Below are 26,743 nucleotides of genomic sequence, written 5' to 3'. Positions count from 1 at the left end.
GTATTTTCCATAGCATACAAGTGTGTCCTATTTTAAGAAAGCAGAGCATGTGAAAATCTGGACAGTTGAACTAATATATCCATGGAGCACCTATTTTCTGCTCCTTAATGACATCTTGGGCAGATCCCAAAGCTACCTAGTCACACTCAGATATTAAAAAGCATAGCCTACTTCAGTCCAAGAAGAAGCCTCATTTTCACATCCAACTCAGTGTTCTGTCCCTCCTCCCCAGCTTGGGTATGACCAAGGGGACTTGCTCTGGGTAAGCGCTGTGTCTACTTTAGGGGAGCAAAAGTTGCCATCCCCAAACATGTCTCTTTGACATGCATGCAAGTCATTTCCGTTGGAAAACAATCAAGGCCCAAAAGACTAAACAAATAAACAAACAGACCCTTTGATCTTCTCCCTCACTGCCTAAAGGAATTTAGGCAGAGGACCATTCCAGGGAGGGAGCTATCACCATAGATCTTTACAGCATGAACTAGGTGTGAGATATTTAGAGTATGACCTCCTACAGTGGTAAGGAGAGAGGAACCTGGCAAAGTCTGTTTGTTAAAATATTTCTGTGTAGGGGCGTTCCTGTCGTGGCGCAGTGGTTAACGAATCCAACTAGGAACCATGAGGTTGCGAGTTCGATCCCTGGCCTTGCTCAGTGGGTTAAGGATCCAGCGTTGCCGTGAGCTGTGGAGTAGGTCGCAGGTACAGCTGGGATCCCAAGTTGCTGTGGCTCTGGCATAGGCCGTTGGCTACAGCTCTGATTTGACCCCTAGCCTGGGAACCTCCATATGCCTCAGAAGAAGCCCAAGAAATGGCAAAAAGACCAAAAAAAAAAAAAAAAATTAAAATACATAAATAAATAAATAAATAAAATATTTCTGTGCATCCCACTGTCTCAGCATGGCCCAGCAAACTTTCTTTTCTTTTCTTTTTTTTTTACGGCCACACGGCATATATTCCACAAGTCATATGGAAGTTCCCAGGCTAGGGGTCGAATCGGAGCTTCAGCTGCCAGCCACAGCCACAGCCACAGCCAACTCGGGATCCCAGCTGTGTCTGTGACCTACACCACATCTCAAGGCAATGCCAGATCCTTAACCCACTGAGTGAGGCCAGGGATCGAACCTTATGGATACTAGTTGGGTTTGTTATTGCTGGGCCACAACGGGAACTCCCAAACATTCTTTTTTAATTAAATTTTTTTCAAGCAAACTTTTTTTTAACCAAACATTTGTTTTTCTATCTTCATGTTAATTCCCTTCCTCCCCTTTGAAGTCCCAAACCACTACCCCAATCATCCCCGTTTTCTTTAGCTAAAGATGCTATGGAAGATGAGGATTTCAGCCATTTTGAGGAGTTAGTTTTCCTGGGTCTCTCCCATGTATCCACAAGTTATTAAACTTTTATTGTCTTCTGTTAATCTATATCAGGGCAATTTAATTCTTAGACCAGCCCAAAGATCCTAGACTGGTAAAGGATAATTTCTTCCTCCCTGACACACTCTCACTCCTTCCTACTCTGCTTCTTCATTCTTTAGGGCTGGAGAAAGCAGAGGAGAGACTAAAGAGCGAAAACAAAAACCTCTGCAGGGAAAGAGGCCCCTGCAGATTCCCTGTACTGCTGGACATCCCATCAGCCAGGACTTGGCACATCTCGGTGCAGGGAAGGATGGGAGATGTAGTCTATTCTGAATACCCATGTACCTACCTTCCGCATAACCTTTTCTGATCATCACCCTCAGCCCTTCTGGGATGAGGTCCTCTCACCACCAGGCCGCTGCCTACTGTTGACTTAAAAACTACACACAACTTACGAGGTGAGACTTAATGTTTTATCTGGGACAAAATGAGGACTATAGCCAAGGGGGCAGCATTTCAGATAGCTCTGAAACACCACTCTGAAGAGGTAAGGGGGGAATGTCGGTACGTATGTGATTTTGGTGAAGGGGGAGGTTTATGTAAGAAAGCACACATTTTACAGAAGTTTTCTGCTAGTCTCATGAAAGTTACTGCTATTCATGAGAAGCAGACGTCCCACAAAGCCTTTCAGTGCTTTTCTAGATATGAGGAGATGCAGAAATTGGGGTCCTAAAATCGTCTCCTGAAAATATCTGTCTGAAGACCTGTTCTTCCAGTTTTCCAGAGCACAGAGTGCTTCACTCCTGATCTCCACCCTGAGCCCTTTCAGGGGGTGTTGTGGGTCAGCAGCTGCAGTAGCTCATGATTCACCCATGAAGAGGCAAGTGCCAATCTCTAGTTCACTCTGCTCATGGTACCAATGAGAAGGCTTTAGCTCTGCTAAATTTGTGGAGTCAGTTGCATCCCAGGAAATGCAAATATTCTTGCTTGAGGAGCCCTGGCATCCCTCCTCTAGGGCGATTCTACTACTCTGGGAATATTTCTACTCTTGATTTAGGCTTTAGGGCATGATGACATAAAGATAACAGGACCTCTTGTGTTCCTCCTAGGCCTGTGAATGTACTTAGCACCTATTTCCCTCAGCTTTAGGGCTTTATTGACAATCCCAAAGTCGAGGGGAATGTTCCATTCAATATCCTGTGACCCAAGGTCCCATATGCAAATATCAGATGTGAAAATTAAGACCAACCAAATGAGAAAAGCAAAGGCTCTTTAGTCAGAGCCTACTATTGGGGAGTCAACTATTGTCACTTGTATTTTGGCAGAGACTCAAAGGCAGACAGAGGAGTGGGGAAGCTTTTTTGGCGGGGGGGAAGGTTTCAGTTATGTTTTAACTGAAGCATATTGACATGAAGAAGCTGTATGCTGCCAAAAGTGGAACATTCTGTGTGACTGATTAGGCGTAGATACTTGTTTTTTCTGATTGATCCCCAATTGAAAATAGGGATAAAAATTAGGAAAACTATCTGTTATTAATCAAGTCCTGGCCATTTGGGGCTGATTATGACAGAAGTTATTGTTTAGCTTCCTGGATTGCCATTAGAGGTAGCAAACTGGCTTCTTGCAAGTGTGATTTATAGCAGGCTGACTTCTTACACTGTTAACTGCAGATAAGGGTTTGGTTTCCTGGGCAAGTTACAGCAGATTGTTCTATTTTATGTGTAATCAGGCCGTTGTCTATATATTTGGTCTCTCAGTAGCAAGGAGTAAACTGAATTTTGCTTGATCAACTATGATAGTACTTCATATTTATATCATGTTTTGCAAATTATAAAGTACATTAATGTGTGTTTCTAATACTAATTAGTATAGAAGTTCTGTAGGACATTGTTATCTTCACTGTAAAGCTGAGAAATAGGCTCAGAATGGTCAAATGATTTTCCACAATCACAAAGCTGCTAAGGAGACTGGTAGCATTGTAAGTAGATAGGGTAGGGAGTCCCCAGAAAAAGAGAACCTGGCATGGCTTTCTTTCTTTTTCTTTTTCTTTTCTTTTTTTTCTTTTTTGTTTTTTTAGAGCCGTACACACAGCATATGGAGGTTCCCAGGCTAGGCGTGAAATCGGAGCTGTTGCTGCCGGCCTATATCACAGCCACAGCAACACTAGATCCGAACCGCATCTGTGACCTATACCACAGCTCATGGCAACGCTGGATCCTTAACCCACTGAGCGAGGCCAGGGATCGAACCTGCATCCCCATGGATCCTAGTCAGGTTCGTTAACCACTGAGCCACAAAAGGAACTCTGAGGCATGGCTTTCTTGGCATAAATGAAGCCGATTTTGGCCTGAGCCATTTTGTGATCTAAGTCTGGCCTTAATGCTTAAGATTGAACAGATCTCAGTAATTAATTAATCTTAATGGAGCAGAAGAATGCAAAAGCAAATGATTACTATCAAGCAGAAGAAGTAATAATAGCAAAGATAATACATCAGTTGGAAAGACTCCCAGCTCTGTTTCAGTAGTAAAGATTAGCCTGAAGTGCTCAACCCCCAGATCAATTTCCAATCTAAGCAAGGATGATATTGACCTTTTCTAACCCTTGTGACTCCAGTCAAGTAAATCTTGGACTCTGTCGACCACCCAAGCCTCTTTATTAATGTGCATGTACCCTTAGCTTAAAACTTCCCCAATTTTGCTTTTTGGGGAGACACTAATTTTCAAAAGATCCCCAGTGTTCTCCTTACTTGCTGCATGTAATAAATCCTTCCTCCTGCTCTTTGGCTTCTCTGTGTCTTTTGGCTTGAGACTCACCAAGAGATGACTGAAAACTTTTTTTCAGGTGACAGCATGATAAACATGCATCCTGATTTTCCAAAGTCTGTCTCAGTTCTTTTGTCCTGGAGTCCCATGCAGTTAGCACTGCCTTTTACTCTCAGAAGTGCCTTGGTTTTAACAATAAATCATCTATATTATCTTACCCAGGTGGGACTTGAACATGTGACCTCTGAGTTCCAAAACCACCGCTCTGTTTGCCAGATTTTATCAATTCCAGGTTCTCTAGTCACTATCTCTCCCACCTCTAGGCCTTCCTTCACCAAGGCATGCCACTGAGCAGACTCCAGTCCAATGACTTGTTTAAACAAAAGTTGTCTTTGAAATCTGCCCTGTTGCCAAGTGGTTGATAAAGGCAATTCACAAAAAGTTTCTATGAAGAGATAATTAGCAAAATGAAAATAGAAATGTGGAAATAAGACTTGGCATTTAGTAGTTTAATGTCCCTAAAGGAGCCATCTGCCTCAGCCTGAATGTTTGTAATAAACAGGAGAGGAGGCTGTGCATTGGTGTCAATGTTTTAATATCTCACTCAGGGCAAGCTTTACTGAACTGAGGTCTCTGAACTTTAAAAGCTCACTGACTCCTTTAAAATAACAAAAATTGTGTAAATGAACTGGTTACAAACCCATTCAAGATTATTTCTCTTCAACAGTACTTGGAACTCAAAGTCAGCTAATTTTCTTCAGTTAATTAATTCCTCCTTTCTTAAACTGAGTGTCTGATTGCCTTAAGCAACCCTACAGAGAGGCCTTTTTCTCCTAGAACAAGAAGTTGGCTACATAGTTTATGTTAATGAAAACCAGCAGGTGGCAAACGACTGCTCTTTGGAATGAAGGCGTTGGGCCACTTTGAGACCATTGAGATGCAATATAGTCTGGATTTGAGAAAAAGGAAACAGTGAAGCAAGAAATAAATTGGTCACCCTGTGGTCCCTTTGTGGACCTTGGGTTCTCTTGCCCAACCAAGCTCTCTGCCAACCTCCCTTTCTGTATTCTCTCTGCTGTGATCCTTGAATTAATGAGGATCCTTTAAGTCAGTGTCAAACCAAGCCGGCTCCCAGAACTTTTCATAAATCATTCAATGCAGAAATTCTTCACAGCAGGAGACAACCTCTCTTGAGCTCAGCTTCAACTTACATCATTGTTGGAACTGCAAGAAACAATCTGGTCCATTCTCCTAATATTTGGCAGGGAAGTTCCTAAAGGTGGGGTGCCCATTCTATTGATGAGTTATCTGAATCTCTATGGAGGAGATGAGTAGCAGGGTTAGGACCAGCATCCCAGTCCCCTAGGGTCATGTTCATTCCACTGCATCCCTTTGCCACCAGCCAGAAGCTGTAGACCTGGGCCCATCTTCAGCTTGCAAATGGAGTTATGTTCTGAAATCTCATTTGTGTGTCCCTTGTTTGGGCCTTGGGACACATTTTCTCCTGGAAACATTGCTTGTTTACATGCTGATTAGGTTCCGAGGCTAGTTAAAAACTTATTTTAGGAGTTCCCATTGTGGCTCAGTGGTTAATGAATCTGACTAGGAACCATGAGGTTGCGGGTTTGATCCCCGGCCTCATTCAGTGGGTTAAGGATCCGGCATTGTCGTGAGCTGTGTTGTGGGTTGCAGATGTGGCTCGGATCATGTGTTGCTGTGGCTCTGGTGTAGGCTGGCGGCTACAGCTCCGATTTGACCCCTAGCCTGGGAACCTCCATATGCTGCAGGAGTGGCCCCACAAAAGGCAAAAAGACAAAACAAAAACAAAAACAAAAACTTATTTTAACCCATGTCACTGTTGCAATTGTAGGAGAGCAAAATTTGCCACCTGGACTGTGTCTCTTTAGAATAAGAATTATTTTTAGGCTGGTAATTTTTTTTTTTTTTTTTTTTTTTTTTGTCTTTTTCTAGGGCCGCACCCACGGCATATGGAGGTTCCCAGGCTAGGGGTCTAATTGCAGCTGTAGCCACCGGCCTTCACCAGAGCCACATCTGTGACCTACACCACAGCTCACAGCAATGTGGATCCTTAACCCACTGAATGAGGCCAGGGATCGAACCTGCAACCTCATGGTTCCTAGTCAGATTCGTTAACCACTGAGCCACGACAGGAACGCCTAGGCTGGTAATTTTTAAGTTACAAAAGCCTCAGACAGTCTTTTGTCTTACCTCCCCCTTAACTGCCTAAATTAACTTAGATAAAGGGCCTGGTCCAGGAAGAGCATTATCACTAGAAATGACTGGAAAGAATATGGGCTAGATGTGTTAGATGACACTTGGAGATGCTGGGGAACAATCCTTCCTGTGTCACTTGGTCTCTTGCATGGCAGAGCAAACATTTGTTTGCCAAACATTTGTTTTTCCAGCTCTATGTTAATTCCCTTTCTCCCCTTTGAAGTCCCAAACTCTTACCCACTTCTCTCTCTCTCTCAGATGGTGTCAATCGAAAACTAATACAGGAGGCTGCAAATAAGAAAAGAGTTTATTTGAGGAATTGAGGACTGCCATTCAGGAGACACAGATTTGGGTAATCCTCTAAGTATTACCAAGCCCAAACTCATACTGCTCGCCACCTGACAGGCCAATCAATGGAGAGACAAAGGGTTGGGGCAGGAAATAGCAACTTTTCCAGGAAAGCCAGCAGACTGAGAAGATGGCATACTAACGTCCTAAAGAACTGTCTTGCCCAGGTTTGAATGTTAGTTTCTTTTATGGAACAAAGAGAGGGAGGTGAGGAGGTAAAGTAAAAAGGAGAGAAGTTGCTGCAAATGTTTCTTGGTAGGAACCAGACTCTGGAGGGAAATGTGTTATTTTCCTGCAGCTGTTCACCGGGCAGGATGTTTCCAGTGAACTAAACAAAGGGTTTTTTTTTTGTTTTGTTTTGCTTTTTAGGGCTGCACCTGCAGCATATGGAGGTTCCCAGGCTAGGGGTTGAATTGGAGCTGTTGCTGCCGGCCTACGCCAGAGCCACAGCAACGCAGGATCCGAGCGGTGTCTGCGATTTACACCATGGTTCACAGCAACACCGGATCCATAACCTACTGAGCAAGGCCAGGGATCGAATCTGTGTCCTCATGGATGCTAGTCAGATTCCTTAACCTCTGATCCATGACGTGAACTAGACAAAGGTATTTTAAAACTCAGTTATGTGAGACACGGTTCCTGGAGATGGGCCATTATGCATACTTTAAGCCATAGGCAACACCTCTGTAGGGATTAATTTGTAGCAAAAGGAATAGAATACAAAGTTAAAGAAACAGATCCAATATGGAGTCAGAATTACAAAAAGAGTATTCTGGGGAAGAGAATAAGCAAGGGGCTATAAAGCCACAAGGCTGTTAAAAGTTGCCTGGTGAGAATTGTGATTGCCTCTGACACAAAACAGAAGATATTTGTCCTTAATGAATCACAAATTATTGAAGGGTAGGAGTCTGATAAATATATAGACTCTCACAAGTTATTTTAGGGTAAGGGTCTGATAAGTAGCTTGAGTTTCTGGCAGGTATTCTGTGTACTTTCATTAGGACTGTAAGCCCTGACAAGGTTAAATTCCACCCAGGCTGAGATGCATGCATAGGTCACACTTCCTCAGTTGCCTCCTGGCTCCACTTTAGAGGGCTCTTTCAGCGATACCAAATCCTTTTTGATTTTCCCTTCACTATGGTATAGAGGCCTTAATTACCTAATGCGTGGGGCCTCCATAACATGCATAATGAGATTTGACTTTCTCCTATTATTCTGCTTCATGTCAATTTTAGACCAGCCAGAAGAACCTAGGAAGTGGGGAAGGAAAGCAGGGGAAAGTGGGCAGGATAAGCAGGCTGAGGATTGACTAATTGATGAATTTTGGTGGGCTCTGGATATAGGAGTGCTCTCTTTCTAGTACTGGCCCTGGGGGGCTATTAGGGCAGAGGAAGAGTGGCCGTGAGTGTGAGAGCCTGATAGAAGAGGCTGGAGGGAGGTGGGCCCTGGATGGGGTAGTTTGCACATGAAAAGTACTAATCCCAGCAAGTCTTCCTATCTCTAGGAATTGGCTAGCCCTTGGAGGAGCAGTCATTTGGGGTCTGCAAGGCCCCAAGATGTCAAAGCATTGGAAAATGAAGGAAATTAAAAAGCATGATGAACACAAGTCCTCCCTGCTATAGCAGGAGTGTGAAAGCTGCATTGACTTCCTTTTTAGTTAAAATGAGATGCCCCCACCCCTACTCACCATCTCCCTGCCTGGTTCTTAGATAATTCAAGAAAGGAGATACTATGCTTATTCCTGGTAAGGCAGATGGGCCCTCAAGCAAATAATTAGAAAAGCGGCAGAGATGTGGCCCTGCTTGATCTCTGAATTTGTGGAGCGAGTTACAGTGTGAGAACTCAGTTGATTAGGCTCAAATATACAGAAGGAATTTTAAAGAACTTCCATTTCAAAACGTCTCTGCAACTCTCATTATCTTAATAAAATGAAAGCAAAAGGAAAATGGATGAATATTTAAATCAATTTAAAATGTGTTAGGAGGAGTTCCCATCGTGGCACAGCAGAAACGAATCTGACTAGGATCCATGAGAATGAGGGTTTGATCCCTGGTCTCACTCAGTGGGTTAAAGATCTATCCTTGCCATGAGCTGTGGTGTAGGTTGCAGTGCAGCAAGGATCTGGTATGACTGTGGTGTAGGCTGGCTGCTGCAGCTCCAATTTGACCCCTAGCCTGGGAACCTCCATAGGCTGAAGGTGTGGCTCTAAACAGAAAAAAATAAAGATGAAATGTATTAACCCGGGCTGATACATGGTGCTTTAGATAATTCTTGTCAGGTTGGAGAAGCAGTGCAGAACTGCATATCTGAATGGAGAGCCATGAAGTGCTGTTTTCAGACAGCATTTGGGACATGTTTGTAGGATATGTTTGGTAGTTGATAGTGGCTGAGTAGGGTTAGATATGGCCAAACCCTTCAAAATCTTCCAGAAAAATACTGTTGATAACAAAACACATAGTGACAGCAAGTTGTACGTTATTTAGAACATCTATCAGGTTAATCAGCACAGGAAACCTTCAAGATCAAGGCCTGTTAGAACTGGGCTGGAGAGAATTAAAACAAATAGTAATCCCACCAAACTATTTAGTAGAGCTTACTAAACTTTACATACATAATTTTTTTAATCCTCAGCCAGTTCTAGGAAGTGGTTATGATGGATGATCTCCTTTCATAGATGAGGAAATTGAGACTTAAAAGTATGAAAGACAAAATGCAGTGGACAATCAAAGAGCTAGTTTTATTCTGGTTACTGCAGTAGAGAGAAGGTTCATTAGCATGGATGGTCTTAATAAAAGGGAAGGGGCCTGCAATTTTATTGAAGCAGATAAATACAGGAATGAATCTAGAGAATCCTGGACAGGGTAGAGATAGGTCTTGGAATCTTCAAGGTCAGATTTGTCCTTTTCAAGATTAACTGCTTCCTGGAAGACAAAAATGTGGAGAGATTTTAGAGCACAGAGGGTGGGAGGACTTTTTAACCCTTCTTGTTTTCTCTGGGCTCAGGTAAAATTCAGTGCTCTTGAAGGTTGAGAAGCACATTCAAAGGCAATCATCAAGTTAGTGGCTCAGCTGGATTCAGACCCAGTCTGACCAGCGCAATCTGTTCTCAATTTGTGTGGCCAGAACATCAGTTTTTATTAAAGAGAGAGAGATTGAGTGGCATTTAGCCAGGAAAAGCCAGGTCAGGAAAGACCAGAGAGTTAAGAAGCAGACCCAGTTCTCATGAGCCTGGATGTTCTAATTAAATCGCTCTAGCATCATTCTTTGAGGAATCCAACAAACAGGGGTTCAGGATGGGAGTCCTGGTTTGGGGAAAAAAGTCCCAAACTCCCTATAGGCTAGAAGAATAACCAGGACTTGTCGGAGACTCCGAGGCAGAGGCTGTCTCCATTCTTTCACCTTAGGTACCCCTCTGGGCTTGTGCAGACAGCTGGGCAGATATGTGGGGGGCCAGAGAAAGGCCGGTTCCTCTTCTGAGGAGTTCTTCAGGTGATCCTGGCAGCTAACTGGCAGAGCGGCGATGCCGCTTCACCTTAATTAGCCATCATTCTCATGCACTCATTAAGCAGGTTCAAGGAACTTTATCACTTTGTTAACTGAAGGGTAAAATGAAAATGAGTTTTTTTACACTTGTGCAGCTTAACAATTAAAAGGCAGGGAGGTAGTTCTGTGCTTTGTAACTTGTAGGGCCTCAGATAACTTTCCCTAGGACTGCTAATGCCAACATCCTCTCATTAAATACATACTGATTGAGCACCTACAATGTGCTAGCACTGATACAGGCTATTCAATGAAAAGAACAGAAAATATCCTTACTTTCCTAAAGTTTACAAGCTAGTGAACTAAGGAGATAATGAACACAATAAATAAGTAAATTAAGGAGAATGATAAAACATGATATGTGCTTCAGAGCAAGGTAAAGGGATTTGGAATTGCTGGGGGCAGTGTTTGCATTTTAGATAGGATGGTTGAGAAGTTGCTATGTGAGCCTTGTAGATATAGGGGGAAGGGTGCTTTGGACAGAGAGAGGAACCAGTGCAAAGGCCCTGAGGTGCAAATGTGTATGGTATGTTCAAGGAACAGCAAAAAGGTCTGGTTGGAGCAAAGAAAGGAAGGGTGGAATAAAATTCATGCTTTATGGCAAGATAAGAAAAAATTAAACATAAAACATTTTTCTCTACCTTTTGGCCACCTCTCTCCCCTCCGATGTGCATCATGTATCTGCATTAAGCATCGACCAAATCGCCCCATCAAAGAGCAACATTTTCCTAGCACAAATAAGATAACTCCTTAAAAGATAACATTCCTTCTTGATCTTGTAAGGGGTCACTTTGTACTTATACGTCTGGGTCGTGCAAACTATCTAGGTCATTTAATGCACAGCCCTTTGTCTCAAAAACTTGTATAGCTATGCTTTGATCTCTGATGGGTGGAACAGTTCTTAGAGCTTTCCCCTTTTTTTTTTTTTTTTTTTCTGGTCTTTTGTCTTTTTGCTTTTTGTTTGTTTTTTCTAGGGCCGCACCTGTGGCAAATGGAGGTTCCCAGGCTAGGGGTCAAATCAGAGCTGTAGCTGCCAGCCTACACCACAGCCACAGCAATGCAGGATCCAAGCCTTGTCTGCGACCTACACCACAGCTCACAGCAACACCAGATTCTTAACCCACTGATCGAGGCCAGGGATCAAATCCTTGTCCTAATGGATACTAGTTGAGTTTATTAACCCCTGAGCCATGATGGGAATTCCCCTTAGAGCTTTCTGAGAGGCTTTTCTTGGGTTATAATCTTCAATTTGGCTCGATTAAAATTTTCCATTTCTTCTTAAGTTGACTGATTAATTTTTGGTCGAGAGAAGGAAGAATATGAAAGGAAAGGTCAGAGAAGTTATGAGGACCAGATGGTAGGGACTTAAAAGGCTTTAAAAGGGCTTTTCCTTTTATTATGAATAAAACAGAAACTAGAACATTTGTTATCACCCTGTTGCTATGACTACTGCTGTTCTTATTTGCCTATTCTTGGAGGAAGAGGTTTGGGTCCTTTTAGAGGCACAAGGGATCCAGGACACCAACTGGGAATAAGAATGTGGGAGTTCCCATTGTGACTCAGTGGGTTAAGGACTTGATGTTGTGTCCATGAGGATGCAGGTTTGATCCCTGGCCTTGCTCAGTGAGTTAAGGACCTGGCGTTGCCACAAGCAGTGGTGTAGATTGCAGATGTGGCTTGGATCTGGTGTTGCCATAGCTGTGGCATAGGTCTGTGGCCCCAGCTCCAATTCGACCCTTGGCCTGGGAACTTCCATATGCTGTGGGTACAGGTATAAGAAGATGAAAAAAGGGAAAAAGGAAACAAGAATATAAAAGGATAGATATCAATGTGATGTTACAATTGAGGGAAAAAATTGAAGAGGTCGGAATTATTGGACTTGGTTCAACTATCTCCACCTTTGCGAAGTCTCTTTGACTCATCCACCCATGAGAGCGGGGCAGGGGACCTTTTCTTTGGGTTCCCATAGCATGGTGGGCTTGCCCCATCATAGTATCCACCCATCCTGTTGTACTTGTCTGTCTGTGAACCTTCTCTTATAAACTGGGATCTTGAGATCAGGTTCCCTATCTTATTTATTGTCTTTTTTTTCTCCATGGTGTCAAATTCAGTTCTGGTGTATGATACCAGTGAATGATTAATGAATGAATGCTCCCTATGAATTATTGAGTGCCCACTATGTGTTGGGCACTACCTATGCATTTATATGCATCTCCCCATTTAATGCTCCTAGTAATTCTCAGAAATAAAGACTATTACTATCCTACTTTACTGTTGAATAAATGGAGGCTCAGAGAAATAACTTCTCCAAACCTAGTAAGTGAAGAAGCCATGACTTCAACCTAGGCAGGTGAGCCTCAGAGCCTGTGCTATTAACTGTTACCAAATGGACAGATAAGTGGACGAGTGAGTGGAAGGATGAGTGGGTGGTTGGATGGATGGATGGATGGATGGATCAATGGATGGATGGATGGATGGAACATGTCAGAATTATGATGCAAAGTTTGAATTAGTGTCCTAGAAGTTAGCAAAGATAAAGGACATATTAAAATGTATCTTTACTCATTAATAATTTGATAGCGAACCCCAGGAGGCTAAAGTTGTCTGTCTGCTGTTGATAGGATAAAGGAGGAGGAATGTGGAATGGGCAAAAAAGGTAATAATGCACCTAGATTATTACCAGATGCATTAACATCCCTCCCTTTTGCTCTGGGCTCACTAGAAAGCTCATTTCCAGACTCTGGAACCGTCAGGATTTATGGCCGAAACTATTGGGGTGTTAGGTGGGGAATGAGAGATGGCCAGAAAGGTTTCTCAGAGGAGGTGAAGTTTTACTTTTTTAGGGCTTTTTAGATATAATAATCTACAGGGATCTGCACCAATCATAAGAGTTATAGTTCAGTGGGTATTGGCAGAGAAGGTGAAATTTTGAGTGAGCCTTCGTAGAACAAACTGGAGGCTAAGGGTCAGGAGTACAGAACATGTGCAGAGGCACAGAGAGCTACGAGAGCATTCAGTTCCTTGTGGCAGTAGTTTGCGCCAAGAATAACATGCTGTTTGGGGATGACCAATAGATAGATAAGGCTGGAGGAAAGTCCACAGATGTACATGCCAGAGCTAGAAACTAGCTTACAGTGCAGTTTTATTGCTATTGTTGGGACCCAGGGTCAGCCACCCTCAAATGTGACTCAGTGGCGTTTTGATTATTCTGAAGCAATAATTAAGATTATTCTTAAGCAACCAATTAAGGTTATGGCCAATGCAAGTGGAACACTCTGCCTGACCCCCTCTCTGTTGCCTTAAAAGCAGGAAATAAATCTCTTACATGAAAGATATACTCCCTGCATCTGGATATAGAAAAACACCCTTATCACCAAAGACAGGGAATCCGCGGCCAAAAATCCTGTACAAACAAACCTTGTTACTTTAATTTACTACCACAAACCCAAACTCTGTTTATGTTCTTCATAGTTGGGCACCCCAAATTCATGTTTCTTTGTTCTGTCAATTCCTCACAAATTTGTTTCTTTGTTTAAAAACCATAAAATCTGGAGTTCCCGTCATGGCGCAGTGGTTAATGAATCTGACTGGGAAACCATGAGGTTGCAGATTCGATCCCTGGCCTTGCTCAGTGAGTTGAGGATCCGGTATTGCCGTGAGCTGTGGTGTAGGTTGCAGACGAGGCTCGGATCCCGCGTTGCTGTGGCCCTGGCATAGGCTAGTTCTAGGGCTCTGATTAGACCCCTAGCCTGGGAATCTCCATATGCCGTGAGAGCGGCCCTAGAAAAGGCAAAAAGACAAAAATAAATAAATAAATAAAAATAATAAAATAAAATAAAAACTATAAAATCTGCTTGCTTTGGCCACTTCTTAGGTCCCATTTCTATGAGACAATGCACAGGATTAAAATTTGTCTCTTTTTCTCCCGTCAATCTGACTTGAGTCAATTTTATTATTAGTCTAGCCATAAGAACTTTTTTTTTTGAGATTGAATTATTCAAACTCATTTCTTTTTTTAAAAATTTTATTTTTTTCCATTATAGCTGGTTTACAGTGTTCTGTCAATTTTCTACTGTACAGCAAGGTGACCCAGTCACACATACATATATACATTCTTTTTTCTCACATTATCATGCTCCATAATAAGATATAGTTATAACTAGATACAGTTCCCAGTGCTATACAGCAGGATCTCATTGCTTATCCATTCCAAAGGCAATAGTTTGCATCTATTAACTCCAAATTCCCAGTCCATCCCATTCTTTCCCCTTCCCCCTTGGCAACCACAAGTCTGTTCTCTAAATCCATGAGTTTTTTCCTATGGAAAGGTTCATTTGTGCCATATATTAGATTCCAGATATAAGTGATATCATATGGTATTTGTCTTTCTCTTCCTGACTTACCTCACTTAGTATGAGAGTCTTTAGTTCCATCCATATTACTGCAAATGACATTATTTTGTCCTTTTTATGGCTAAGTAGCATTCTATGGTGTATATATACCATATCTTCTTAATCCATTCATCCGTTGATGGCCAGTTATGCTGTTTACATGTCTTGGCTATTGTGAATAGTGCTGCAATGAACATGTGGGTGCATGTGTCTTTTTCAAGGAAAGTTTTGTCTGGATCTATGCCCAAGAGTGGACTTGCTGGGTCATATGGAAGTTCTATGTATAGTTTTCTAAGGTATATCCATACTGTTTTCCATAGTGATTGTACCAGCTTGCATTCCCACCAGCAGTGCAAGAGGGTTCCCTTTTCTCCACACCCTCTCCCAGCATTTGTTATTTGTGGACTTATTAATGATGGCCATTCTGACGGGTATGAGGTGGTACCTCATTGCAGTTTTGATTTGCATTTCTCTAATAATCAGTGATGTTGAGCATTTTTTCATGTGCTTATTGGCCATCTCTATATCTTCTTTGGAAGTCATAAGAACTTGAATGAGGAGTTCCCTTTGTGGCTCAGCGGTTAATGAACCTGACTACTGTCCATGAGGATGCGGGTTTGATCCCCGTCCTCACTCAGTGGATTAAGGATCTGGCATTGCTGTGAGCTATGGTGTAGGTCGCTCTGATCCTGTGTTGCTGTGGCTGTGGCATAGGCCAGCAGCTGTAGCTCTGATTTGACCCTTAGCCTAGGAACTTCCATATGCTGTGGATGAGGTCCTAAAAAGAATTTGAATGATTGAGGTGCAAATTTCTCCCTCCCAACACTATTTTTATGTAGAAAACCTTAAATCCCAATAGTAAGACCTCTGTTTTCTGCTCTCTCTTTTGAATTCCTTGATTCCTTCCATTTCATTCTACTCCACATCCACATAGCTGCAGGTGATGTTGCTTACCTTAAGGCAAGCTTCTGCATTAACCTCTACATATCTAGTGAGCTTCCCAGACAATTTATTTTTTCCCCTTTTTTCTTTTATGGCCACCCTGAGGCATACCGAGTTCCCAGGCCAGGGATCAGATCCGAGCTGCAGTTACAACATGCCCCTCAGCTGCAGCAACTCTAGATCCTTAACCCACTGCATCCCAGCATTCCACAGACACCGCCTCCATTTCCTGTTGCACCACAGAAGGAACTCTCCCAGCCAATTGTTGACAGTGCAGAATCATTTATTCTTGAGGATATAAATATGTACAGCAACTGATTAGAGCTTTTGTTTTTTTCGGGTTTTTATTTATTTATTTATTTATTTGGTCTTTTTAAGGGCCGAATCTGCAGCATATAGAGGTTCCCAGGCTAGGGGTCAAATTGGAGCTGCAGCCACTGGCCTACACCAAAGCCACAGCAAAGCCAGATCTGAGCCTCACCTGCAATCTACACCACAGCTCATGGCAACGCCAGATACTTAACCCACTGAGGGAGGCCGGGGATCAAACCTGCGTCCTCATGGATACTAGTCAGATTCCTTCCCGCTGAGCCACAAGGGTAACTCAGGAGATTGCTTTTTGTAGTGAATGAGGACATCATTCAAGAGTTAGGAGAAGGGGCACAACTTCTGTATTGTAACTACATCAGCTCCCAAGTGGAAGCATCATCCCAAACACAATGAGAGCTGGGAAACCAACTGACCATAGTTCAGTTACTCGGTACATCTGAGTCCTTTCTGTGTGCTTGGCGTGCCCCTATTTCTTTCTCATCTTTGCTCAAATGGCATCTCTCCTTGAGGCCTGTGCTATTTAAAATCTCCTTCTCCCCATGCACAGATTTCCTATGCACCCTTCTTGGTGTAGATTTCTCCTTAGCTGAGCTAGCAAGAGTACACATTTTATTTATTTATTTTATTTATTGTCTGTCTTCACCACTAAAATACAAGCTCCCAGAAGGCAGATGTCTTTGTTTACTGTTATTTCGGCAGCATCTAGATCATAGCACACCCTTAAAAAAAAATTTGTTGAATCAATGATTTGTGTTAAGTTATGTAAGGAACATAGAGGCTCTGAAATTGCAGCATGTTATCAAGTAATGGACATAAACCCATAACTCAAGTAACCTTAGAAGAAAAGGAATGAAAAATAAATGAACAAGGCAATGTTTCAACGTCAGTAATAGAAACCTGAATAGCCTGCTTTAAGCTAATCATCTTACACATTTGACAACCTTAACCAAATTCCTGAACATTTCTTTAAAAGGCACAGATAATTTAGCTGCCTCCTTCTTAAAAGCAGGGCATAATTATAGGTACACAGACTTTGGTCTTTTTGTCTTTTTAGGACTGCACCCGCGGCATATGGGGGTTCCCAGGCTAGGGGTTAAATCAGAGCTATAGCTGCCGGTCTATGCCACAGCCAAAGCCACATGGGATTGGAGCCACATCTGCAGCTTACACCAGAGCTCAAGGCAACACGGGATCCTTAACCCGCTGAGCAAGGGCTAGGGATTGAATCTAAGTCCTCATGGATGCTAGTTGGGTTCATTAACCACCGAGCCACGACGGGCTCTCCACAGATAACTAAAATTTTGAACATTATAATTTTATATGTTAGGAAGTGGTGTGCAGCTTCATTGACGCATAGGAGCTTTTAACGTCCTATTTTCCAGGTCTCTTATCCTTGATTGAACTTGGATTTCTTAGTGATTAATTGAATTTGATTTCTTCTCCATGTAAATTTTAACAAAATACTTCATTGAACATGCAGATTGTGGCAAATTTTATTTTGTTTTAAAAATGAGTTTTTATTCATTAGACATTTAAATCTATTTTTCTGAGATAAACTTTGAGATACATGCATCTGTCTAAAGATTTTTTCTTGCTAAAGGCTTTAAAATATAATATTCATGAATAATTATTACCTGTCACCTTTTGAATTTATGTTGGCTATAGACTGACTTGCTGATTTTCTCCTCAATGTCAAATTGTAAAACCCTGTGCAACAATTTGGTAAAGACTTTGCAAATGCTCAACTTCGGTCTTTTTCTCCACAGAACTTGTCAGTGGCTTTTCAGATATAGTTCAGAATTCACAAAATGGTCCCCATGGAATCCAAGAAACAGTGCAAACTATGGGCCCCTGCAGCATAGATGCTTCTCTCATCATAGCATTTGTGCTTATGTTTCTATTATGGGTTAACAAATGTTCATGATGTTCAAGGAAAAAAAAAAGTGAGTTCACTCATTCATTCAACAACCATTTTATGCAGTATTTAGGAATGCTGGGCATAAATCCAGGTGAGGGATTACTGCTGTGCACATCTGTATCAATCTATGTAACAAAACTGACATAGAGCCAGTTCTCATGGAATTTAATTCTTGTGAAGGCAAAGATAGCAGACAGGTAAACAAGCAAATGAATGACATAATTTTAAATATATGAGTAGTACTCTAAACAAAATGAAACAATGTAATGTGATGGAAAGTAGAGAAGGAGCAACTTTAGAGTAGGTTCTTAGGGAGGGCTTCTCTGAAGAGGTGACATGAGCTAACACTTGTATGACAATAAAATTGGTCTAGAAAGATAGGCTGAGAAGAGGAACTGTACTCTCAGCATTCCACAGCTGGAAAATTGCTCTCAGTTATCCAATCTTATTCTTCACTTTTCCCCACATGCACCTGCTGCTCTAGCCAAGTGTGTGCTGTGCATGACAAACTTCACTCACCCCCAACCCCCACCCCAAGGAGGTAACATATTCTTTCTCGGCCCCAAATCATGTTTCTTAAAACCGAGATGTGTAGATGCCTCTTCCTCTCAAATCCTATTGTTTAAGTGATAAAAGGGGAGGGGAAATTTTTTTTAAAAGATATTCCTTGGTGTCTGGGGAAGACCACTTACCCATTCCATGCACCTTCATCCTGTAAGGAAGAGAGTAGCCTGTTGAGTGAGGGGGACTTGGCCAAAGGTATGACATTTGACCATGAACTTTTGGACTTTGAAGTCCAGCCAACTGGTGCACCAGTCTGATAACTCCTGCCAGAAGATTATTTAGTGCTTGGTGTTGACACATTTGAGATCTGCGTAAACCTTATAGGAAGATTCCTCTGTTTATTTCTAGAGAGATATTTGGCAGCAGAAACTTTAAACTGTGTTTTGGAGCCAGAGAGGAATATTCCTGAAGCTGCCATCCACATCCTGAAGCAACTTGACGCTGAGACTCAGGAGCCTTCTAAAAGTGAGTGTCCCCACAGGCTGTACTTCTTCGACTTCTAAGCCTGTAGATTCTACAGTTCTGGGGTGTTCAGATCTTTCCAAACTGCCACAACCCTTCTCATCATTCAAAACATACCTTGCCTAATATCTTCCCAACCACTCTGGCTTCTCTGAGGCCCTGCTGTGCTCAGCATACTGCCTTCAGCGCCTCTGATGTAGTAGATCTGAATTCTAATACAACTCTTCTCTCGAAGATGACGATGATCAACCTGTTCCAATAACTTGCTTTCCATCCAAAAGAGACTCAAGAGAAAAGGGAAAGAGACAAGGCTGGTGCCCTGCTCTCTAGAGTTCTCTAGTGATCACAGAGAGAGGCCTTCTTAATTTGGATAAAACCGGTTTTTCTAGCTCAAGAACAACATTCTCAGCATAAAAGGTTCTCAAACTTTAGGGGGCAGAAGAATCTCCTAGGTAGCTTGCTACAAATGCAGATTTCTAGGGATTAGCCCCAGAGGCCTCATTCACTAAGGCGGCTGAGGCCTGAGAATCTGCATTTGTAATTATCACCCTCAGGTAATTTGCATGTTGCCTATCAGAGGACATTTTGAGAAACATTTGCATAGTGGAAAGTAAGAAACCACTGCCCACCTCTACCTTCTTCCGTGTAACAGGTCACTCTTTTCAGATAAGATCCTTTCACTCATCCAACAGTTACCTCACCAGGCACCACAATCAGCATAGGGAAAGTACAGCCATAACAACATTTGAGACATACTTGCATAGACAACTGCTGACTTAAAATGGTTCAACCTACAATTTTTTGACTGAAAGCAATATGCATTCAGTTGAAACTGTACTTAAAATTTTTGAATTTGACTCTTTCTTATAATCACAATATGTGGTATGATATTCCAATGATGCTGGCCAGTGGCAGCTCCCAGGCAGCCACAGAGTCAAGAGGGTAAACCACCAATACACTTAAAACCATCCTTTCTTTCACTTTCAGTACGGTATTCAATAAATTACAAGAGCTATTCAACATTTTATTATAAATAGGCTTTGTGTTTAATGATTTTTGTTCAACTTTTAGCTCATGTAAGTGTTCTGAGTGCATTTAAGGTAGACTAGGCTAAGCTATGGTTTTGGTAGGTCAGGTGTATAAGATGCATTTTTTTTTTTGCGTTTTAGGGCCACACCCATGGCATATGGAGGTTCCCAGGCTAGGGATCTAATTGGAGTTATAGTTGCCAGCCTACACCACAGCCACAGCAATGCCAGATCTGAGCCACATCTGTGGCCTACACCACAGCTCACGTCAACACCAGATCCTTAGCCACTGAGTGAGGCTGAGGATATAACCCACAACCTCATGGTTACTGGTCAGATTCATTTGCACTGCGCCACAACGGGAACTCCTAGATGCATTTTTGACTTAAGACATTTTCAGCTTTTGATGGTTTATCTGGACATAACCCCTTTGTAAGTGGAGGAAGGTCTATACTAAAAAGTAATACGTTGTTTATCTGAAATTCACATTTAACTGGGAAGTTTGTATTTTATCTGGCAATGCTAGGAGGCAGGGGGCAGGAAGGGTTCCTGCAGATTGAGTCCTCTGCAAACACATTCTGAGATGGTGTTTTGTGTGGGATGTTTACAGGACACGCCTTTGAGATCAACACACGTGGAAGGAGGAGAAGGAAGCTGGACTAGGCTGATAGAGAAGGCAAACTGAGATGTAGGTCCAGCGGCTTCCACCAACCCCACAGACAGCCCAAAGCATCTGAGTTGTCCCACACTGGGCTGAAATGGCTGGGATGACATACTCGTGCTTCCATCCATCATTGGGTAGGGTGTTACCTTAGGCAAAGTGGCTACCTGTAGCTGAGGCTGACCCTGAAGGGGCCCATAGCTGAGGGTTATCTGCTGACAGCACTCCCAGCAGCTGGGCAAGTCCTTCCCTTAATTGGGACCTGGGATTTCACCATCCCTGTGTCCCCTACAAAAGCCTGAGACTTAGTGGTTCCAACCACTGAAATGTGGACATGAAAAATTAATGTGATCTTACAACATCGTAAATCAACTATACTTTAATTTAAAAAATTAATATGAGGGAGTTCCCTTGTGGTGCAGCAGAAACAAATCTGACTAGTATCCATGAGGATGCTGGTTCCATCCCTGGCCTGCCTCGCTCAGTGGGTAAGGATCTGGTGTTACTGTGAGCTGTGGTATAGGTCGTAGACATGGCTCGGATCCTACATTGCTATGGCTATGCAGCTCCGATTTGACCCCTAGCCTGGGAATTTCCATATGCCACAAGTGCGGCCCTAAGAAGCAGTAAATAAATAAATAAATACGATCTGATTTTATACTTGAGAGATTGCAATACCTGGATATGGCAATCCAGTGGTTAAATTTGTTCAGCAGGAAATCTCTGGCTTACAGTTACATTTACTACTGGATTTTTTGAACTGGTTCCCAGTGTGATATTTTTGTAGATAATAACTTTCAAACTTCCACAGCCCAGAAAATAGAATTCTGAGAGGTGAATGAGTGATTCACAGTGAAATCGCTCAAGGTTTAAGAAACAGAGCTGATGAAAAGCGAACATTAGTGGCTAATCATTGGGTGATGAATGCCTTTAATTCCTATAGTCCATAGAGTAGTGAAGAAACCTCTTTACCCAGTACCATCCCAGGATTACCTTGTCTCCCATTTTCCATTCATTTATGCATTCATCCAACAAATACTAACTGACCTTGTCTGTAGATATAGGGTCTTATTCCTCATATAGCAGAATTTATGAGAGCTTTCCAGTAATACAGTTTGATTAAAAATAGAAAGTCTGCTTTTGTCACTTGATATGTTTAGATTTTTAAATTTTTCATATCTTCCAATGCCTTATTTGTTTTCCTTTGACACAGGCATCACAGCTTCTCTTTTCTCAACATCAATAAATTATTTAAAAACACTGGTTCCCATAGCAACTTCAAAGGTTAATAATGCATCCAGGCCAGAGGATATCCAGAAAACTATTTGTGATAGAATCACAAGGTCTTCCAAAGGAAAAAAGATGCTTCAAACATTTAAAATTTACCTCTGAGGGGTCATAAACACAGACACGTGCACACAACGTTGACTGATGGTGTAATATAGGGTTTTCTGCATTTTAGCATCTCACTGCAATGCAGGAATGGGGCAGTATTCCCCGAGAGAGCTAGACTCTTCATGCATGGGGATGTGTGGCTGGAAAAAAAGGAGTGGCCCTAACAATTGTGAGAATAGTATTTTTCTGCTGTAGAGTTTCAAGGCAATCATAGGATCATCTCATTTTTGTCAGATGTTAGGAGAATGTTGAAGATTTGATGATAACATATCTGAATTTGTCAGGCTTAGAAAAAAATGATATTGAGAAAGCAAAGGCAGAAGAACAGAAAGTAGAGAAAGAAGATGAGGTGGTCCTGAAAATGTACCACTGGATTTCCTATTGGGAAAACAAAATTGCAAGCTGGCCCCAACTCCTGTCCTTCTAGATCTACTGCAACCATTGTGTTGAGTCTTGCTTCCCTAGGCTGCTTGCCTCAATGATTGGGCACAGCCGAGGAACGAACGCAAGCCCATTCCATCAAGAGGTTTGTGACTTTATTTATTTATTTTTTTGGTCACATCCCTGTGACATGCAGAAGTTCTCAAACCAGGGATTAAACCACTGAGCCACCAGGGGATTCCCATTTTGCTTGAAATTCTTCCCAATCTTCCTTTCCAATTTTTATTTTTATTTTTCCAATATTTATTTATTTATTTATTTATTTTTGCTTTTTAGGGCCTCATCTGTGGCATATGGAAGTTCCCAGGCTAGGGGTCTAATAGCAGCTATAGCTGCCGGCCTACACCACAGCCACAGCAACATCAGATCTGAGCCGAGTCTGTGACCTACACAGCTCAAGGCAATGCCGAATCCTACCCACTGAGCGAAGCCAGGGATCAAACCCTCAACCTTGTGGTTTCTAGTCAGATTCATTTCCCCTTCACCACAACAGGACCTCCTTGATTGTTTTTTTTTTTAAATGGTGTACTTGAAAGAGCAGAAGATTATCATTTTGGTAAAGTCCAATTTATCAATTTTCTTTTATATTTTGTGCATTTTATATTTTATATTTTATGCATTTTTATGCCTAATCTAAGAAATTTTTGTCTATCGTAGGGTCACGAATATTTTCTGGTATATTTTCTTTTACACATTTTACTTCTCTAAGTATTATGTTTAGGTTTATGATTCCTTTAAACATTTTTTAATGTATGATTTAAAGTAATAGTTGAGGGAGTTCCCGTCATGGCTCAGTGGTTAACAAACCTGACTAGCATTCTTGAGGATGGGGTTCAATCCCTGGCCTCACTCAGTGGGTTAAGGATCTGGCCTTGCAGTGAGCTGTGGTGTAGGTCATAGACACAGCTCAAATTCCACGTTGCTATGGCTGTGGCGTTGGCCAGCCGCTGCAGCTCCGATTGGACCCCTAGCCTGGGAACCTCATATGCTTCTGGCCCTAAAAAGACAATCAATCAATCAATCAATCAATCAATAAAAAGTAATAGTTGGATTCATTTTTTAAATGTATGTTTTAGTTGTTCTAGCACCATTTGTTGAAAAGAGTATTCTTTACCTATGGAATTACCTTGGTACCTTTTTAAAAATAATTAATTGACCATACATGTGTGGGCCTCTTTCAGGATCTCCTGCTCTTTTAGACTAATCTGTCTGTTGATCTTTATGCAGTACTACTTTCTTTTTAAAAAAAAGTTTTTAGCAGTTTTTCTTCCAGTTTTATTGAGAAATAATTGACATACATCACTGTATACGTTTAAGGGGTACAACATGACCGTTTGATTTACATATATCAGGAAACAATTACCACAGTAGGTTTACTTAATATTCATCATCTCATATAGATCCAATAAAAAGAAAAAGAAAAAAGTCTCCTTGTGATGAGGACCCTTAGGATCTATTCTCCTAACTTTCCTGTGGATCATACCGCAGTGTGAACTGTAGTCACCCTATTGTACCTGACCTCCCTAGTGCTTGTTTATTTGATAAGTGGAAATTTGTGTCTTTGGACCACCTTCCCCAAGCTTCTGGTAACCACAAATCTGATCTCTTTTTCTAGGAGATTTTTTTTTTTTTTTTTTAAGATCCCACGTATGTAAGATTATATAGTGTTTGTCTTTGTCTGACGGATCTCACTCAGCATCATGCCTTCAGGGTCCATCCATGTTGTTACAAATAGTAGGTTTTTTTTTTTTTTTTTTGTCTTTTGTCTTTTTGTTGCTGTTGTTATTATTGTTGCTATTTCTTGGGCCGCTCCCGCGGCATATGGAGGTTCCCAGGCTAGGGGTTGAATAGGAGCTGTAGCCACCGGCCTACGCCAGAGCCACAGCAACGCGGGATCCGAGCCGCGTCTGCAACCTACACCACAGCTCACGGCAACGCCGGATCGTTAACCCACTGAGCAAGGGCAGGGACCGAACCCACAACCTCATGGTTCCTAGTCGGATTCGTTAACCACTGCGCCACGACGGGAACTCCTTTTTTTTTTTTTTTTTTTTTTTTTGAAATAGTAGGATTTTATCATTTTGTGACTGAATAATAATATTCCATTATATATATACTATAATTTCTTTATCCACTCATTCATCAGTGGACACTTGGATTGTCTCCATATCTTATCTATTGTAAATAATGTTGCCATAAATATGGGTGTGCAGATAACTTTTTGAGTTAGTGTTATTACTTCCTTTGGATATATTCCCGGAAGTGGAATTGCTGGATCATATGGTCGTTCTATTTTTAATTTTTTGAGGAACCTGCAGACTGTTTTCTGTAATCGCTATGCCCATTTATATCCCATCAGCACAAGTGTACAAGGGTTCCATTTCTTCCATATCCACTTCAGCATTTGTTATCTCTTGTCTTTTTGATGATAGTCATTCTAACAGGTGTGAGGTGATATCTCATTGAATACTACTCTTTCCCAATTATGGTTCATTTTATAGTAAATCTTAAAATCAAGTAATTTATGTGCCCCAACATTTTTTTCTTTCAAAATTGTTTTGGCTCTTCTAGGTTCTTTGTATTGCCACATAAATTTTAGAAATAGCTTATCAATTTCTACAACAAAGTTGGCTGGATTTTGATTGGGAATGAGTCAATAGTTCAACTTGGGGGAGACATCTTAATAATATTGAATCTTGTGAAATAATAGAATATCTCTGTCTATATATCTATATCAATATCTGTCTATATATCTATTTCAATATACCTATCCCTGTCCCTGATTTCTGGCACAGAGATCCTAAAACCCTTGTAATTTCCTCAGTGATAAGAGTACCAGGGGCATCTTTTATTCTAATATTTGGCCTTTGATCCTATTTCCTGACATAGAGCTCCTAAATCCCTTACAATTTCATGGCTGATAGGAGTGTCTCTTTTTCCAATGGGGAGACTCTTGGTGGGTTCCTGGATAGCTTCAGGAGGTGGGCTGGTCAGCAAAAGGACCAAGCCACAATTTGAATTAAGTCCCACTCCCCACACTCCAAGGGGAGAGGGACTGGAGATTGAGCTAATAATCAATCATGTGTATGCAATGCAGCCTTCATAGAAATCCCCAAAGTACACGATCCAAAATCTTCTGGATTGGTGAGCATATCTTGGTGCTGGGAGGAATGTGCACTCAACTCCACAGGCACAGAAGCTCCTGTGCTTGGGATACTTCCAGACCACACCCCATATATCTGTTCATCTGTATCCCTTATCATTTTCTCTGGTGAATGTAGTAAAAGTTTTTCTGAGTTCCGTAACCTGGTCTAGCAAATTATTAAACCTGTGGAAGTGGTTGTGGGAACTTTGATTTATAGCTGTTCAATCAGAAGTACCAGGAACAGCCTGAGACTTGTGATTGGCATTTGAAGTAGGGGCAGTCTTGGGGGACTGAGCCCTTAACTTATGGGATCTGACGCTCACCCCACATACATAGCGTCAGAACTGAACTGAAATGTAGGACACCTAGCTGGTGTTGGAAAATTGGTGGGTGTGGGAATAAACCCACATATCTAGTGTTAGGAATGTTGAGTATATGAGTAAAGAAGAAATAGGGAGTTTTTCCTAGACAAGTCTATGTTCAATCTGGGGAGAATCAAAACCTTATTATTGAGTCTACATGGTATATATATAGTACATACCTCCATTTTGAATTATAGGCTTAAATATAAATTTTATTCCATTGTTTTACATGTCTTCTTTAGGAGTTCCAATGATCACTATCCTTCATTTTCTTTCTTTTTTTTTTTTTTTTGTCTTTTATTTTTTTTAGCATATGGAATATGGCATACCTATGGCATATGGAAGTTCCCAGGCTAGGGGTCCAATTGGAGCTGTAGCTGCTGACCTACACACCATAGCCATAGCAATGCTGGATTCAAGCCACATCTTTGATCTACACCACAGCTCACAGCAACACCAGATCCTTAACCCACTGAGTAAGGCCAGGGATCGAACCTGTGTCCTCATGGATGCTAGTCAGATTTGCTTCCGCTGAACCACGATGGGAACTCCATCGACCCTTAATTTTCTTTGTCTTCCATTTCTTCCACTTTCTGTCTGAATCTTTTACTTTTTTTTTTTTTTTTGGCATATCTTCTGCCTCTCCTTGGTATTCTTCATTAAAATTTCATTTGAGTCTATTCTCTGTTGAGTAGTACTTGTAATTTAGCCTTCCTTCCTAAAATAATTTTGTCTTTTTCCAAGTTCAATCAATTGATTGCTCAATCATTTTATCGATCTATCTGCCTATCTATCTATCTGTCCATTTCAGTTCTTGGATTTCCAATTTCTGACTTAAAGTGGTTTTTTATATTTCCAAAGTC

The 26,743-nt window shown here is 41.6% G+C and overlaps 1 long non-coding RNA gene across 2 annotated transcripts in view; it reads left to right on the top strand.

Annotated features, from left to right (window-relative positions):
- Positions 1–20,923, top strand: part of LOC106506098 — a 56,532-nt gene extending 35,609 nt beyond the window's left edge. Inside the window, exons 2-4 of one of the 2 annotated variants that reach the window (XR_002338501.1) lie at positions 1,535–1,813; positions 18,735–18,851; positions 20,487–20,923. This is a non-coding gene — a long non-coding RNA (uncharacterized LOC106506098). Of the gene's footprint in view, positions 1–1,534; positions 1,814–6,309; positions 6,869–18,734; positions 18,852–20,486 lie in introns of those variants that run through there. The other variant, XR_002338502.1, reaches the window with a different exon arrangement.

This window comes from Sus scrofa, chromosome 14, assembly GCF_000003025.6.
Source record: "Sus scrofa isolate TJ Tabasco breed Duroc chromosome 14, Sscrofa11.1, whole genome shotgun sequence".
NCBI classification, from domain to species: Eukaryota; Metazoa; Chordata; class Mammalia; order Artiodactyla; family Suidae; genus Sus; species Sus scrofa.
This window is presented reverse-complemented; position numbering and strand designations above follow the sequence as displayed.